General features: G+C 40.8%; 1 long non-coding RNA gene across 1 annotated transcript in view; it reads left to right on the plus strand.

Moving 5' to 3' along the window:
* The first annotated feature begins 421 nt into the window (after positions 1-421).
* LOC144588208 (uncharacterized) overlaps positions 422-16400 on the plus strand; it is a 55105-nt gene continuing 39126 nt past the window's right edge. Inside the window, exons 1-2 of the long non-coding RNA XR_013543624.1 lie at positions 422-1506; positions 3608-3727. This is a non-coding gene — a long non-coding RNA (uncharacterized LOC144588208). The remainder of the gene's footprint in view (positions 1507-3607; positions 3728-16400) is intronic.

Raw genomic sequence — 16400 nt, forward strand, 5'->3', positions numbered from 1 at the left:
GTTTTAAAACAGTGGAAACCAAGATCCCGTCATTGCGTTCCCACTGACTTGCGAGTAAGCCCAACGGGACGCTCTGGGAGATGCTTCCCGAGTCACCTTAGGGCTGCCTTAAAGGGCTGCATCGCGTCGCGGATATTGTCCCGGCTGGTTCTTTTGGCTCCACGATCCATTCAAATCGGTGCTTCTGGGCCTCAGGTGATTGTCTTCTTCTCACCCTGACAGACCCTCTGCCTTCGAAAAGGAAGGGCATCTCTTCAGCCCTGGACCCCCACACTTGGAGGGAAACAAGGCCCGTTGCAATCGCTGGCTGAAGGCAGGGGGACTTGACCCCCGGAGAGAGTACAGAGGATGGCCTTTTTCGGCCGCTCTTTCCCTCTTTCTCTGTCCACATTTTCATTGCAAAAAGAGCCGGCGTCCATTTCGGGCCCCGGAGGGCGCGGCGCCGTTCAGGGCGAGGGATCCCGAGCCGTCCTCCTGGGTCAGAAGGTGAGGCCGGGCGGGAGGCTGGAGGAGACGGTCGGCCCCGCAGGGTTCGGACAAGAGCGAGCCGCCGACGGGGGGGGGGGGGGCGGGAGGACCGAAGGCTGCCTGGCCGGTCGTGCCGCGAAGCCCGGAGGCGGCGCCCGGAATGCTTTGGTCGGGATCGTGACGAGACGGACGGCGGGGCTTTATTGCTCGTCCCAACGAAAGTCGCGACGTGTTTAGGACCGCAGGGGGAACAAAAAGACCCCTCCAGCGGCCGCTTCGTTTGAGAAGGTCCGCGGCTAATAAAACAGCGGGGGGATCCCGCGCTGCCCGGAGCTTTACGCCTCGGATCGCGAGGGGCCTGTTTCAGAGAAGGGGCTCCCCTCGGCCTATCTTCGGGACTTCTTGACTTCGACCCACTTCCGACCGGCGCGCCTTTCGGCCTCTGGATCGCTCTGCTCGCGCGGGGCGCCCGGCGTGGGACTTACTCCGAACTCGGCGCCTCCCGCGGAAAAGCGGGTCCGGGCAAAAAACGACCGCTTCTGGTGCCTCTCGGTTTCGGCCGGGGCGGGTGGGCACCGAGGGCGAGCCGTGGGAGGCGCAGTCTTCAAATTCTCCCCCTGGCCCCGGGGGCGTTTGACCGAGCTTTAAGGAGACCGCGATTCCAAGCCCTTAGGATCGGGCTGCCTGCCTTGCCTGCGCTTAAGAGTGCAAAGTCGATCGCTAGCCGCTTCCAATCTGAATTTATCTCTTGTTTCAAACAACCTGGCTAGTTTGGACAAAGATGACCAGCAACAAGGCGTTGGCGCTTGCGGTGTTCCCCTTCCAGTTGCCAGCCCGTGAGGCCCTCCTCCATGGCCCTCGGCTCCTCTCACCTTCCTCTTTTCCACTCCGCAGCATCATCTCTGGCCATCCACTGGGCTGTTTTTGTTTGCTTGTTTTGTTTTGTTTTTAGTTTTGACAGGGGAATCCACCCGGGTGTAGTGCAGTGCAAAGGGTGTCAGACTAGGACGCACAAGGACTGAGGATCGCTTGGCCATGGTAATCTCTCTCTCTCTCTCTCTCTCAATGTGTGTGTGTGTGTGTGTGTGATATTTCTAAAACCTCCTCCTTAAAGACCTCACATAGCTTGGAAACCCTACTAGGGTCACCACAACATGGAACCAACTTGCTGGCACTTTGTACACACCACTCCAAAAGTGTATGTTTCTGCAAAAAATCACATTGGGGCTCATGATGTAATCTTAACTTCTGAAAGACAGCCACTAAGAAAATACTTTTGCTAGGATTATATCCTTTTATCAAGGTGGAGTATGCCAAATGTTTTGGCCTACAACTCCCATTAGCCCCAGCTAGAGAAATTGTGAGAATTGTATTTTTAAAAGTTGGGAAAGCCAAAGACTTGCCACCTAATCTTGTGCATGATATAGGATGATATCAGTGGAATTCCCAGGTTGTTGTGTTCAGTATTCAAACGTTCCAGCTATTTTAAATATACTGTATATATAATAATTTCTAGTTACAATGATCTGAAAATGTTTTTTTGATTTTTCCTTAACCTTTTTAGGTACCAGAGCAGATTTATTCAGAACTGCAGCTGGTATCTTCCTTCCAGCTGTTTTAATGCATGTCTTTGAACAATTGTTTAGGGAAGAATCTTCTTTTGAAAGACTGTCCCACCACCTCTGATCAATCAAAAATGTCCCGGTGGCATCAATGCATTTAGAAAGCTGCAAAGCCTGTTTGCAACTGTACACAATTCTGAGTAGCTAAGGAAGCTGTCGTTTAGGGCTTCAGATTATGAGGCGCCTCTAAACACATACAGTAAATACAAAAGCAAAGCAAAGCAAAAAGTAAACTCCCTAGATTTTGTTTTAGGTAATTGTTCCAATAACACACATCTTTGTATAATTTAATTTTAATTTTGCTTTGCCTTATTTTGTTTTGGTAATGCTACAAAGCCTATTAAACTTGACATGGCACAGGGCCTTAGCATGTTTTAATCTGATCCTGACTATATGTCATTTTGCATATAGCATCTTGAGAAAGTGAAGGGAAGTGAGGATAGAGGGTTTAAGTCTTTGCACGTGTCTCTGGAGAAATCCTTCACACATGTAACTGATTTGAAATCCATACTTCGTAGTGGAATGACAGTTCAAATTTGCCCACTTCTCCCCCACCCCCAGAACACTCCTCCTTCGGCCAATGTTCAGCCAGGACCTCTGGGGATGAGCCATCACATGCAGCCTTAGTAATGTGCAGGAAATTGCCAGTCAGTTTTAGGTAAGCAAACTATTCAGTGTGCCTCATGGGGCAACTGATCTCTGGAGAGAAATGTGGGTTGCAAGTGTAGAATTAATGTACTGCTCTTTTGAACAATTTCCTCCCCCACCCCCGCCGCCCGTCCAATGACTTTGAAATTGTAGAGAGCAGCATACAATTGTGCAATGCTAACTTAAGCTGGTTTGCTTGAGGTGGATAATAACAACCCAGTCCTGGGTAGAACTATGTGTTCTGCAGTTTGTTCATTTCTGCACACCTGAATCGGTAGCAAGAAGACCAAGTTGCAGCACTTCTCCAGACAGGCCATGAAACTGACTAATGGCCAGTTTCCTTGTGACCACCGTATAAGACAGTGGGTTCCTATTTGGTCTGCCAGAAGTCACAATTGGGCTTCAGTGCCACCAGAGCAACATTTCAGGGAGGAGAGCTTAGAACGATTTGTGAAATCACTTAAAAGGCTGGAATGAGAGGAATGGTTAGAAGGGTTAGAATGAGTGGACCGGTTAGAATGATGCACTGGGAGATGAGAGATCAGGGCTCAAGTACTCCCTCAGCCCTGGAGCTGACTGGATGCTCTTAGGCCAGTTATCTTCAAGCTTAGTCTGATCTACCTTCTGGGTCTGTTGTGAGGATAGGAGAAGGAGAGCCACATATCCTCTCCAAATGCACTGGAGAAAAACTGAAGTGCAAATGTAACTAAAATCATAGTACAGGAAAAGCAAAAATTCAGTGTTGGCCAGAAGGCATAGTTTGAATATATTACGGGTTAAACAGCAAGAAAACTAGCAGCTTTAAATATGTTTGTTGCTTTACTGTCGTTATTTTTTTTAATCTACATATAGTGTTACTTTTCTCTCAGATTTCTGTGAATGAAGCTGCAGACATAAACTCCCCTGGAACAATGTCTGGCTAGTGTTGGCTAAAAACAGGGCCTTCTGTGTGTTGGCTGTGATACAGTGGAGCTTTCTTCCAAGAGAAGGTAAGCTGGTCCATCTCTGTTCTGCCAGCAAGCAACTCTCAGGGAAGCTTTGGATAAATGTCTGGCAGCAGAGAAAGCGGGTCTTCAGAGGATGAATATTGTTTATCTACATGTTTTCATATTGCATTTAATTTAATTGTGGGATGGAAATGCAAATTATTACCCAATATGTTCATATCATTTCCAGTCAGAGCACCAAAGCATTTTCTATATTTTCTGTGTAAGGAAACAGCTAGAAAATACCTGCTGTTCAAGAAAGATGACTTTTAGTGAACTAATTCATTTATTTTCATGGAGTGAGATAGTTGTCTAGTTATGCTGCAAGACTTGTCAGCCATGATGCATACATTCAAAAATATGGTTTACACACATACACACACACACACACACACAGTATATGCAGATAACATGTATATTCAATATCACATTCTCAAACCAAAAATCATCAAATTATTCTAGTTTAATATTTAAGTGCTGATATCAAAGTAATGCAATACTATTTTGCTTGAGCCAAATTGATTGTCTCAGTTAGTCTTGGTGCATGATAAATATTCTGAAAGAATTACAAAATGGGACATTAATATTAATTATCGTGAACAAACATTAGCCCTGGCTCATTCAGTCTGCAAAGCAATATTCCCCCCCCTCCCCAGCAGGAGTAGATAGTTTAAAAGGTGAAGGCCTTCCTTGGGAGAAGGGGAGGCAATATATCAATCACAGGGAGGAAATTTCCATGCTAAAGAAGTAGGAAAAACCTACTTAGAAAAAGCACACACTAGAGTATTTTTGTTCCATTTATCTGAAAAGCTCTGAACACTTTGAAAGTCAATGTAAGTATTTTTCTAAGAGATGTTCAGTGACTTATGCAAAGCCTTTTTTTAACCCTTAACTTGAATGTATGCTATGACTAATCTAGTGGGAATGAGTAATAGTTCTCTAAGAAATATAGAAGTTTCAATACCAGCTTTTCCCCCTTTCAATTTACGACCGTCATGAGGGATTATACAATGGTTGTCATAGGAACGCTGGAAGTCATTTATATAAAGATAACCTTGACAAAATTTTAAATTCATGATCTAGAAATGAGAAATTTAAACAGTTATAGCTGATCACTGCATGATTTGCCATGTTTTTAAAGGCATTAATAAAGAATTAAATATATTTGGACTTTGGAACACCCTGTTAGAGGTTGCTCATAATAGCCTGATTAAATATTTTCACACACATTCTTTTGTAAGACACCTTACAAAGACTTTTTTTTCAAAAAAAAATGCACCATATTTTAAAAGAACACATCTTTCAGAAACATGGCAATTTCAAATCAAAGAATAGAGTGGTTGGAAGCTATTATAAAAACAAAAGCATCTACTGTTGCTGTGATCTCATAAAAGGTAAAGGTAAAGGTTCCCCTTGACAATATTTGCCCAGTCGTGTTCGACTCTAGGGTGCGGTGCTCATCCCCGTTTCCAAGCCATAGAGCCAGCGTTTGTCCGAAGACAATCTTCCGTGGTCACATGGCCAGTGCGACTTAGACACGGAACTAACTGGATCATTATTACAAAAGTTCTTCTGTTACAGTGGTGGGCGTAGCAATATATACACTGGTCATGGATTGCAGTTGTGCATGTTGATAAGGCTGCATGAACCTATCTGAATATGAGTTTTTTGGTCCTGTGGATATTTCCAAGGAATTGTCCTTGATGCTACAAGTAGCTCATTTTCAGTGGTTGTAACATGGCCAGCTCTCCCATTAGGCAAGTGAGAGAGTCCCCTTAGAAGGCAGATAGTGCGAATGAGAAGAAGTAGTAAGGTGACTGTGGACAGAACTGTGGTGTCCCATAGGGCATGCTGTGTGCCTCTTGAACTAGGCTGCTGCTGTTGAGTGCAATCTTTCTCTAAGGCTCTTGTTGAATTACCAGCTTCAACTCCTTGTCTGTCCCACTTCTGTTGTTGGAATGCATCAGGGGTGCTGGTAGGTCGTCATCTTTGCCTTAGGCAACGGGTTGTTTAGGCTATCTGTGAAATTTAGATATTTTGTCCAATATAGTCCTATGTGCTTATAAATTGTCTTCCAAAACAGTCAGATGATAGTGCTTATGACAATCTAGAAAGCTGCTGTTCCCAGATTTTTCCCCTCTGTATAGAAACAGCATAGTATATGTCATGTGAAGACTCCTGTTACTTGGAGCAGTGTTGTTTTAAAAACCGTGTAGCTTAAAAATATATTGATTATGTAAGACAGAATATAATATCATATTAGCAACAACAGGCATAATTACTGAGCACTATTTGTAGAAATGAAGTAATTTCTTAGATAATTGTTTATTTATTAAATATATTTTTATGCTGCCTTTCTCCTTAAAAAAAACACCAAGCCAGCTTACATCATTAAAAAGCCAATATTTAAAAGCTAAAAATGGTAGGTATACAAATATTTAAAAATAATTAAACAAGTATTATATTAAATATGGTAATAAAATCAATACTAAAACACCTTTAAAAGAACAGGGAACAGCAACAGAGAATACCTTCTCATCTGTCTCCACCAAGCACAACTATGAGGATGGAAGGACCGAGGGAAAGGCCTCCCCTGATGATCTTAAAGCCCTTAATTAAACACTGTGTGAGTTATAAAGGTATGTTTTTTGCCTAAGTTTGGACAAGTTATCTCTGGACTACAATTCCCAGAGTCCCTCAGACTGTGCAGAGAGAATAAAGGAAGAGTAGAGCCAGGGTAGTGCAATGGATAGAATGTTGGACTAAGACTCAAACCTGCGTTCAAATCCTTGGTGAGCCATGAAAATTCACTAGCGGGTGGCAGTGGTAAAACTGCACCTTAGGTATCTCACACATACCCCAGGAAGCCTTCTAGGGTCACTGTGGAATCGGCTTGACAGCACATAAGACATGAAAACCATATATGCTATCTCAAATCTGGGAGGAAGCATGAAGTGTGAAAAATAAGATGCTAAAACTCATGACCAGCACTCACAAACTATTATTATGAAAGCATGTTTTATTCATGGTCATGGCTTTGTCTTAAGTCTGCATTGTTGTTTTCTTAAGTCTACATTGTTATTGTTTGCTAAATCCTTTATGAAACCTTTTTGTTATTTTATATATGATTGCCAATGGAGCTAATACACTTTTGCCCCAATACATTTTTGTGTAATTTGAAGCAATTCATTAGTAGGAGCAATATGATATAATGATCCTTCTGCTACAGCAACTGCTGCATTTTTAATTCCTCCAGAATGTATGTTGAATATCATAGAATGTGGAATGGCTAAGATCTGTTGCTCATTTTGCTACCAAAATTGATGAGCAGCATCTCCAGAGCATTTTCTGGTTTTTTTTAATTTTACCCATCAAAGTGCACGGCATTCTGAAAGACGGATGAATGAAATGATTTTTTTAAAAGCACACATACATTTTAATTCTGGTTTATTCTATTTCATTAAAACTATACCAATAATTGTGAAACAATGTAAAAATGCAAGTAGTACATCCAGGTTCATTCATGACCTTGAGTACAAAGAATGCAAGTGAAAGCATGCAGACATATCCTTTTATCCTATCCTGTGTAGTTCAAGATCTGGATTTTGGTAACACATGAGAGAGTAAGAAAATTGCATGGACTCCCATAATGACAATACAGAAGAGGAGTAGGAGTAGGAGGACAATGTTAAGGTCATTGGAGATACCTTTCTCTCCAGTCCCACCATCTTTTTATTTGAATTCCTGCATTGAGCAGGGGATTGGACCCAATGGCCTTATAGGCCCCTTCCAACTTCATTATTCTATGATATTCACAGGCATGTTTGTGGGAACACAGGAGTGGGCCTTCTCTGTTGTTGTTCCTAGACCACTGGAACTCCCTCCCACTGGAGACCATATTGGCCCATTTTTTGGTGCCCTTCCACAAGCAGACAAAGATCTTTCTCTTCAGACAGGCTTTCTTTTAGTGACTGTCTGAGAGAGGTTTTTAATGGATTCGTGTGCCTTGTTGCTTTGAGTGCATTTTTGGTGTTGATTATGTTTACCATATTAGTGTGGTGTTTGTCTGATTCTTTTTAAATACTTACAGTATACTTACTGTTTCTAGCTTTTAAATATGGTTCTTTTACTGATATAAGCCACCTTGCATCTCTTTTAAAGAGAAAGATGGGGTAAAATATTTTAAATAAGTGAATCAATGAATAAAACTAACAATAATAGTCAAGTGACTTTAGTATCTCAAAAAAGTGAGATAGTTGTTCGGATCAATTTAATATTAATAACAGCAATGTCCAAACTGTTGCAGGAGCCATGGATTTCTAAGAAGAAGAAATTGATATTTGGAATGGATGCTGACTGTGTGATAACCCTTTGCATGTTTTGCAACCTCACATACATACATTATTTATTTATTTATTTATTTATTTATTTATTTATTTATTTATTTATTTATTTATTTATTTATTTATTTATTTATTTATTTATTTATTTATTTATTTATTAGATTTGTATCCCGCCCATCTAGACTACGTCTACCCTGGGCGGCTTACAGTAAAAGCATGAAAATAACATATAAAGAATTAAACATATGAAACCAAGCACCATTACGCCTTCACTGATTTTTTAATCCCGTCTCAATCTTGAAAGTTTCTTACTTCAGATCCTATGGCCAGGATAATGTTTAGCCCTGTCTGTTCCTCCATGCAGCCCAAATTCTGAAATGCCCAGCCTGACGAAGAGATCTCCAGAATATGAAAGTTGCCTTTTTTGAGGGGTTATATTTTGGTTGTCCAGCAAAAAACTCAGCCTTGACTTTTAATTCACAATGAAGCAGCTTCCTAAGTGAATGGCTTTTATTGGTTGATCCAGAACAGTCTAACATGTAAACAATGGTTCCTTGGTGTTTACTGTGTGCTATTATCTGTCTAAATACTAGGATTACTGTTTCCTTTTCTGTGGCAACGGGCTGGGGCGTCTCACTAATAGCCATTATTAGTAGCAGTGACACATTAATTGAACATTTCTGCTCCCATGTGTGTGGCACACTCCAAGGTCACATAGTGCACCCGAGTTTCATGTGTATTCAATTACTGTAGCATTATGAAAGAATGTAACCTGTCATATGTTTTAAAATATTACTTGCTACTCTTTATGAGATAGCTAGTAACCTAAACCAATCAACTTTGTTGTCTTGGAAACTAAGAGATGAAAAAAGAGGGATTGAAAGCCAAATATTTGATTGTGAAGCTTTCATAAGCATGGTGTGCTCTGTTCCATTCCAAGTAGAAAAGTCACCAGTTTCTAAAAGATGGATTCACCCTAAGCACATTATGTGGAAAGAACGTCTGTGTGAGATGGGGCGGGAAACATATGTCCCTCCTGAAATTATGGAGCACTGCACCTCCCACCAGCCTTACCCATTATAGTCACAAGTGAGGTATCTTGAGAGTTGTACAGAATGTAGTGGGCGTATTTAAAACATATGACACTGTCATATGTGTGTATTATCTGTGCTTATTTTGCTTAATGGTTAATCCAGAGCTGTGCAGAGCTGATCTACTGCTAAACTAATGTAGCAATGCAGTGACAAGGCAATCTAGTTTTAAGATACAATAGTTCATATAAAATCCAATCAAATGAAAAAACGTTCAGGATGACTAGGGAGAAAGATTGCAGGTGTGGGTGTTGGCACTGTCTCAAAACATCACACCCCAACTTACTACATCACTAGAAAATTATTTTAAATCATGCCTTCTGATCCTTTCGTAGAATGACACAAACTATTGCACAGTTGAAGCACCATTAATTTCATTGTGGTTAGAAAAAAAGTGAAAGCCCCTAGCAGTGGGAAGGGGGGGGAGTCCAGCTGATAAGAAAATAAAAAGACAGGCTGATTTTCTTTGACGTTTACATGGTGCGATCATTAAAAAATATTTCAAATTCAGTTGTGCCAATGCCAGAGCAAATGGCAAAGTATTTTTCAGTGTCATCACACACTCTATCTCAGCATTGGGTGATGGTGTACTAACATTCTGTTGCTTGAAATGCATGGTTCAAAATTACTGTTCGGTTCAAAATTACTGATGAGAGAGTCAACAGTGTAGCGCTTTCCTACTGGGCTGCTTGACCCAACGTCAATTCTTATTTTGGCACATGACACAGAATATCACCCCAACACCGTTCTCTATTCCCAGCAGCAGGACCGGCCCTAATAGAAATGTCAGCATGGACAGTGCAGCCCTTTAGTTTCTAGAAAAGGGTGGAAATGAACAAATGCTGTTTCACTTGCACATGAGAGCAAATGAAACCCAAGGAGGGCAACTGGGGGTAATTTAATGTTCATTTTGTTTAAACCTTCAGAGTGCTTTGTTCGCTCAAGAGCTACATTTCTATGAAATTGTTCATCATCACAGGAGGGAGTTTCAGGCAAGGCAATCATTCCCTCCTCTTCCATGCAGCTGTTGACTGTTAGATGTGGCAGATATGGCCAATAGGCTATCAACGAAGTTCATTCAATCCTTAAAAAACATCTGGGTTAGTCTGCATTTCCCCCTCCCCCCCATGATGGCTTCCTAGGAATATGAATGTCCTCATTTCTTACTAGACTTCTTCTTTCAGATGCAAAGTCCTTTTAATGTATATATAAAACATTAGATCATGAAATTGTATGCCACATATCATTTGGCAAAACTGGAGTAATTGCCTGTGTCTGAATGCTGTGTCGTCTCTGTCTGATTTCTTTTAAAAAAGGTTCCAAATATGTACCATGACCTTATGAGATATGTATGCTAAATATACATACTATACGGTTTATTTTTACATTGCATACACAAAGAAATACTGTTTTAATGGCCACTCAAAGCAGTGGGTTGAAAGATCCATTATGTTGACCCTGTGAAAAAGAATTAAGATAAATAATAAAGAAAACAGAGTTCAGTGTCAATAGGTTCTTTGACACGAGAGACTAAAGGCATTTTTTTAAAACTAGGGATATGCTGTGTGCGCGCGCGCACACACACAATCCAGTCTGTGCCTGAATAAGGGCACACAGATAAGGGCCTAGCCCACACTGTTTCCCCTTTGGAAAAGCTCCAACCTGATCCTTGCCTGGATTTGGGAAAGTATATATGTGTTCCTCTGACCTTTGAGGGCTGAGGGAAAAAACCTGGAAATGAAGAGGGTAACCTGCCAGCTGGGCTGGGGCCACACAAGCGCCATCAGTTTTCAGGGACATGGAAGACAGAAGGATTACACTTCTGCCCATAAGCAGTGTTCTAGCAGTTCTGCACACACCAGTAGGCTGTCAGATTTTCACCGCCACAAAGAGAAAGAAAAAGGCAAGTGGTGAGGGGGAGGAAAGAGAGACCCAATAACACTATTTCTGCCCTAGTTATTGAACACAAACATTCAGTCAGTCAGTATCTGTCTGTCTGATATTCTCTCTCTCTCTCTCTCTCTCTCTCTCTCTCTCTCTCTCTCTCTCTCTCTCTCTCACACACACACACACACACACACACACACACACACACACACACACACACACACACACACACACACACACACACACCTAGTAGTAAACTGTTTAGTAAACTAACTTGGTTAGATAGGAAAGAAAAGAGAAACTTACAGGAGTCCAATTGCACTTTACAGCAATTCAGGTCTTTCAGTTAGCCCTATAGCCATGCAGAATGGTGCCTGGAATGGCTCAAGGGGTATATAGCTTGCTGTGACCTCCATTTGAACCCTTCCTAGCATCTCAGCAGTTGGAGCGTCTGAGGGAAATCTTGGACTTTATTTGGGGGTATAAGATATAAATTATCTGCTTTCTCCTGGAACTAGAAACTCAGTCTTTTCAATTCTTATTGCCTGAACGTCTTTGATTTTTTTTAAAAATTAACCCCACAAATGCCAGATGGAGGGTGAAAGATCTATAGGAATTTTGCTTTGCCCCATGGGTGACCAGCCATTCTTTACTGCGCCTTGAACTCACACAAACATTCTTGGTGAGGCCTGTTTTTGCACATTTGTCTGAAGTGCATTCACATTCCTAATTTTGGCATTTTAAATCCTGTTGTCAAACCCTGGATGGCGTTAACAGAAATTGCACAACTGGATTTTGTAGTTTTCTGGCTGCCTGTTTGAGTGTAAGATCTGAATATGACTGAGTGTGTGCCAGACAACTGGAATAATCACAAACAACCAGTTATATAACTTTGAGTTTACACTGGAGAAACCTAATAGGATTCTGCCCGCCATGTTATATTGCTCTTAGCTAGTTAAATATCACTAGACAGCAGGAATGACTATATATGACAGAACCTAACAACTTGTGTGCCCCTGATTAGTTCTGCTGTTTAATCCTTAAAGCACAAGAGAGCGCTTGCTCTCTAAACGTGTTGCTATCTGCTAGGACTCAACAGCCAAAGATGAACTTGAATAATAGAGAAGGTACATTGCTCTCTAGTAGGTTTCAGTCACTGCAGCCCTTTAAATAATTGTAGACCTTTAATCAGCAAATAAGCTTTATAGACTGCCTTTCTTTGTCCCTTCTCTGCTCCCCATGATTGATCTCTGTTTTATTACATAATTCTGTTTCCCATTTGCAAGGTTCATACAGACAATTTTACACAAGCGAGCATCCACACATGTATCTTGAGTTCAGCCTGGACTTAGTCATGATAATACTTGACTCACAAAAATCAATAGGTCTTAAGCTGGCCATCATGACAGATTTACCCCACTGATTCCTCATGAAGACTCCTGCAGAAGGTTGAAAGCTAACTTTTTGTAAGATTTTAGTGGACTGTTAAAGGTATCACACACCCTTGTCTTCTGATCCTGATTTTTGCTGCCAAGCAGGGGTGGATCTGGTTTGTACTTGGATGGGAGACCTTGAGGAAATACCAGGGACCTGTAGGTAGGGGTAGACAATAATCCTTTCTGAAACTCTGAAGAGCTAGTGCCAGGCAGAACTGATAATAGTAGATCAGTGGTCTGACTCAGCACAAGGTAGCTTGCTATGTTCCTAAATGTTGTTATTGAGGGTACAATTGTGTATTTGAAGTCTACCTTAGGGAGGGTATGGATGGGAAGTGGCATAGGAGGACCAAAGTTCAGTTCACTAGTCAACTCAGTGTTATAGTTATACAATCTTTATAGTTAATGTTGTAAGTCACACTAGAGCAGGCTCATTGAATCAGAGGGGATTTGGTGAGTCAACTCCTCTCTCAGTTCCATTGATTAAAATGGGCCTAGTTTAGTTGTGACTTAATTAGTTGCAACAGGAGTTGGCCCACTTGAATCAATGGCATTTACAGAGGAGTTGACTCACCAAATTCCCACTGATTCAGTTGATCTACTCTAGTGTGACTTACTACACAAAGCTATAGGATTTCAGCCATGGTCAGTGTGCAGGACCTTTTTTGTTATAAATAACGAGCATGTGAACATTGAAAGCATATCCTGCTTGAAGTTATGCAGTCCAGGAAATGCATTAATAACAGAGTCTGCTGCTGATTGTATAAAATGAGTACTTAAGCCTATAATAATCACAGTTCTAAATTCTTTCTTGTTAGGAAGAATTGCTGTATTACAATGCATGCATTACATTAAGTGATGTGTTGTTGTTGTTCCAAATAGAGTAGTCCATGAATGAGCTGGAATTTTTAGCATGAATAGATTACTGAAACAGTGATGTCTACGTTGGCTTGGGCATGTCACGAGAATGGATGATGGTTGGATTCCAAAAGATCTCCTGTATTGAGAATTAGTGCAGGGAAAGCACCCCAGAGGGAGACCACAGCTGTGATACAAGGATATCTGCAAGCAGGATCTGAAGGCTTTAGGAATGGACCTCAACAGATAGGAAACCTTGACATCTGAGCGTTCAGCCTAGAGGCAGGCGGTGCATCATGGCCTCTCCCATTTTGAAGATACACTTGTTCAGCAGGCCAAGGCAAAGAGACAGTCCCGAAACCAGCAAAATCATGGAGCTGGACAGGAGACAGATTGTATTTGTTTTCAGTGATGAAGGGATGGTCACTCTCAAATTGGCCTTCTCAGACAAACTAGATGCTGTTTCAAGATGTCTATTCAGAGTACGTTACCATAGTCTCCCGAGACTGAAGGATGCCTACTATGTTGCTGTTATTAAAGAATTCCAGGCACTGGCAATCAACATTATAAAAACATTGACTGGTTATATATAACAGATACAAGTTTTAACCAAAAGCCTAAGTATCTGTTAAATATTGGCACAATATGCATCCTGTTCCTAATATTGCTGTGGTTGTTTTATTTTGGGGGGGGGGGGTTGTAGCTCCAATGCTGTTATTTCTGAGATCTACAACTGCTTATAATACTATGAAATTTCTTGAGAGTATTCCGAAAGCCCCAATGACTACAGGGACCACTGAAGTGTGTTTCATCCATTTGCAAGATGTTTTGATTGCCGCGTCTCCGTATTTTGATAGTTTTTCCAATTCTTTATTTTTAACTCTGGCATCCCCTGGAAATGCAGTGTCAATGATCCAGATATTTCTTCATTCTATTACTACTACATCTGGTGTTTTATGTTCAAGGTGTCTATCAGTTTGGATCTGGAAATCCCACAAGATCTTCATGTCGTCATTTTCTGAAACCTTCTCTACCTGATGTTCCTAGAGGGTTTTGGAGGCTGGCAAGTCTGCATAATGACCAGTGCAGGAATTTTGCCACTCTATCATGTCTAATTTTGTAATCTATTTGTTCAGTCTTTGGACATTCCCAGATGAGGTGTGACAAAATTTCATCTTTTTGTTGGCAGAGTCGACATTTGCTGTTAGCACCAATTCCTTGAATCTTAGCTTTAATCACATGCTTTTGTTCTTGTGCAGCAAAAATCAAGTCTTTGGTTTCTTTCTTAATGGTCCCCACTTTTAGCCTTGCCCATGTTAAATTATGATCATGATTTCCATCAATATTTCTCAGGTGTTGTCCATGTACTAGCTTATTTTTCCAACTGTTTAATTCATTTTCAAATTGTTGTTTCTTATACTGAGCCCTTGTTTCTATTGTTTTCAGAATATTCTCCATTTTAACCACCTTAAGTAAATTTTCTCTACTTGTACTAATATAATCATTTAGGCTTCTTTTTTTTTTTACTCCTCTCCTACCTGCTGTATTTGCAATAATCCACAGCCTTCAATTTTTTTGTGGTAAATACAATCTGTCCACATCTATTTTGGATGTAGTGCATGATGTATGTTCTTTAGTTTGTATGTTTTTCAGTCCAGTTCTTCTAATTCATTTTGGATCCAATTTATTGTTCTCACTGGGTATCTAATTACTGGGACTGTCTATGTGTCCTCTTGGATTTGATTGTATTTCCAACATTTAATTTTGATTTTAAGATTAGTGAGATGTTAAACAGCAGTGGTGACAAAGAATCCCCATAAAACATTCCTCTTTTGATGCTTACTTCACCAATTTCTTCACTATTGGCTATTAAGAAAGTTTTCCATTTTCCCATGTTTTTCTTGAGGAAAATATCATTCTCCTTCCTGGGCACAGGCCTTGATGAGGCAGAGAGGCTTGCATGCTTCAGTGATTTCGAGAGCTATGCTGGCGGTAGTATTGCTAGCAGAAGGGAAACCATGGGAACATCAGGTAGAGAAGGTGTCAGAAAATGGGGAAGTGAAGGTCTTGTGGGATTTCCAGATCCAAACTCATAGAATTGGAAAAATTAGTTAGGTACAAAAATTAGTTAGGTACAAAGACCTGGCAATCAAAACATCTCACCTCTGGAAAAAACACACTTCAGTGGTTCCCATAGTCACTGGGGCTTTGGGAACAATATCAAGAAATTTCACACATTATTATAAGCAGTTGCAGATCTCAGAAATCACACCACCATCAGAGCTACAAAAAATGACAATATTAGAACAGCATACACACTGCGTTGATATTTAACAGAAACTTAGGTTTTTGGTTAAAACCTATATCTATATACCCATCAATGTTTTTATAATTTTGACTGTGCCTGGTGTTTATAACAACAACAACAACAACAACAACAACAACAACAACAACAACAACAACAACAACAACAACAACAACTTATTATTTCATTGTATTTTGTTGATTACTGCTGTGAGGCCATACCCGAAGAAAGGTAAGATGTTTAATATAAGAATAATAACAATACAAAACTTCAGGATCAAGGACAAGCAATTCTTTATTTAATTTATCCCCAAAGGCTTTCACAGCCGGGATCTGTGCTCTGCTCACAGACAGAGTTCTGACTCCTGTCCTCTGAAGGTGCCGGCCACAAAGATTGGCGAAACTTTAGGAAGAACAACCTTCAGAACACAGCCAAAGAGCCCAAAAATCCCACAACAACCAATTCTTTATTTAGTTTCGTCTTTAGGTAGATGGGAAACTGTTGGCAAAACATGAAGCATCACAGTGGCAAACATTCTCACCATTTCAATTTTTTATTTTTGCTTATATTGCTGGACAAATTGCTATTCGGCCAGCCCAAATTTATTCTCTTGCCTTTTGCTATCTCTTGTCATTACCCGCTATTGTTTCAGTGGGCAGGAGGATGATTCTTCTTGAAGACTCATCATTTGTTGTGTTCCAAAGATGAGGTTGAAAGAAATCAACAATATAATTATTTGAAGAGTGGCTGACATCA

This window comes from Pogona vitticeps, chromosome 3 (genome assembly GCF_051106095.1).
Source record: "Pogona vitticeps strain Pit_001003342236 chromosome 3, PviZW2.1, whole genome shotgun sequence".
NCBI lineage: Eukaryota > Metazoa > Chordata > Lepidosauria > Squamata > Agamidae > Pogona > Pogona vitticeps.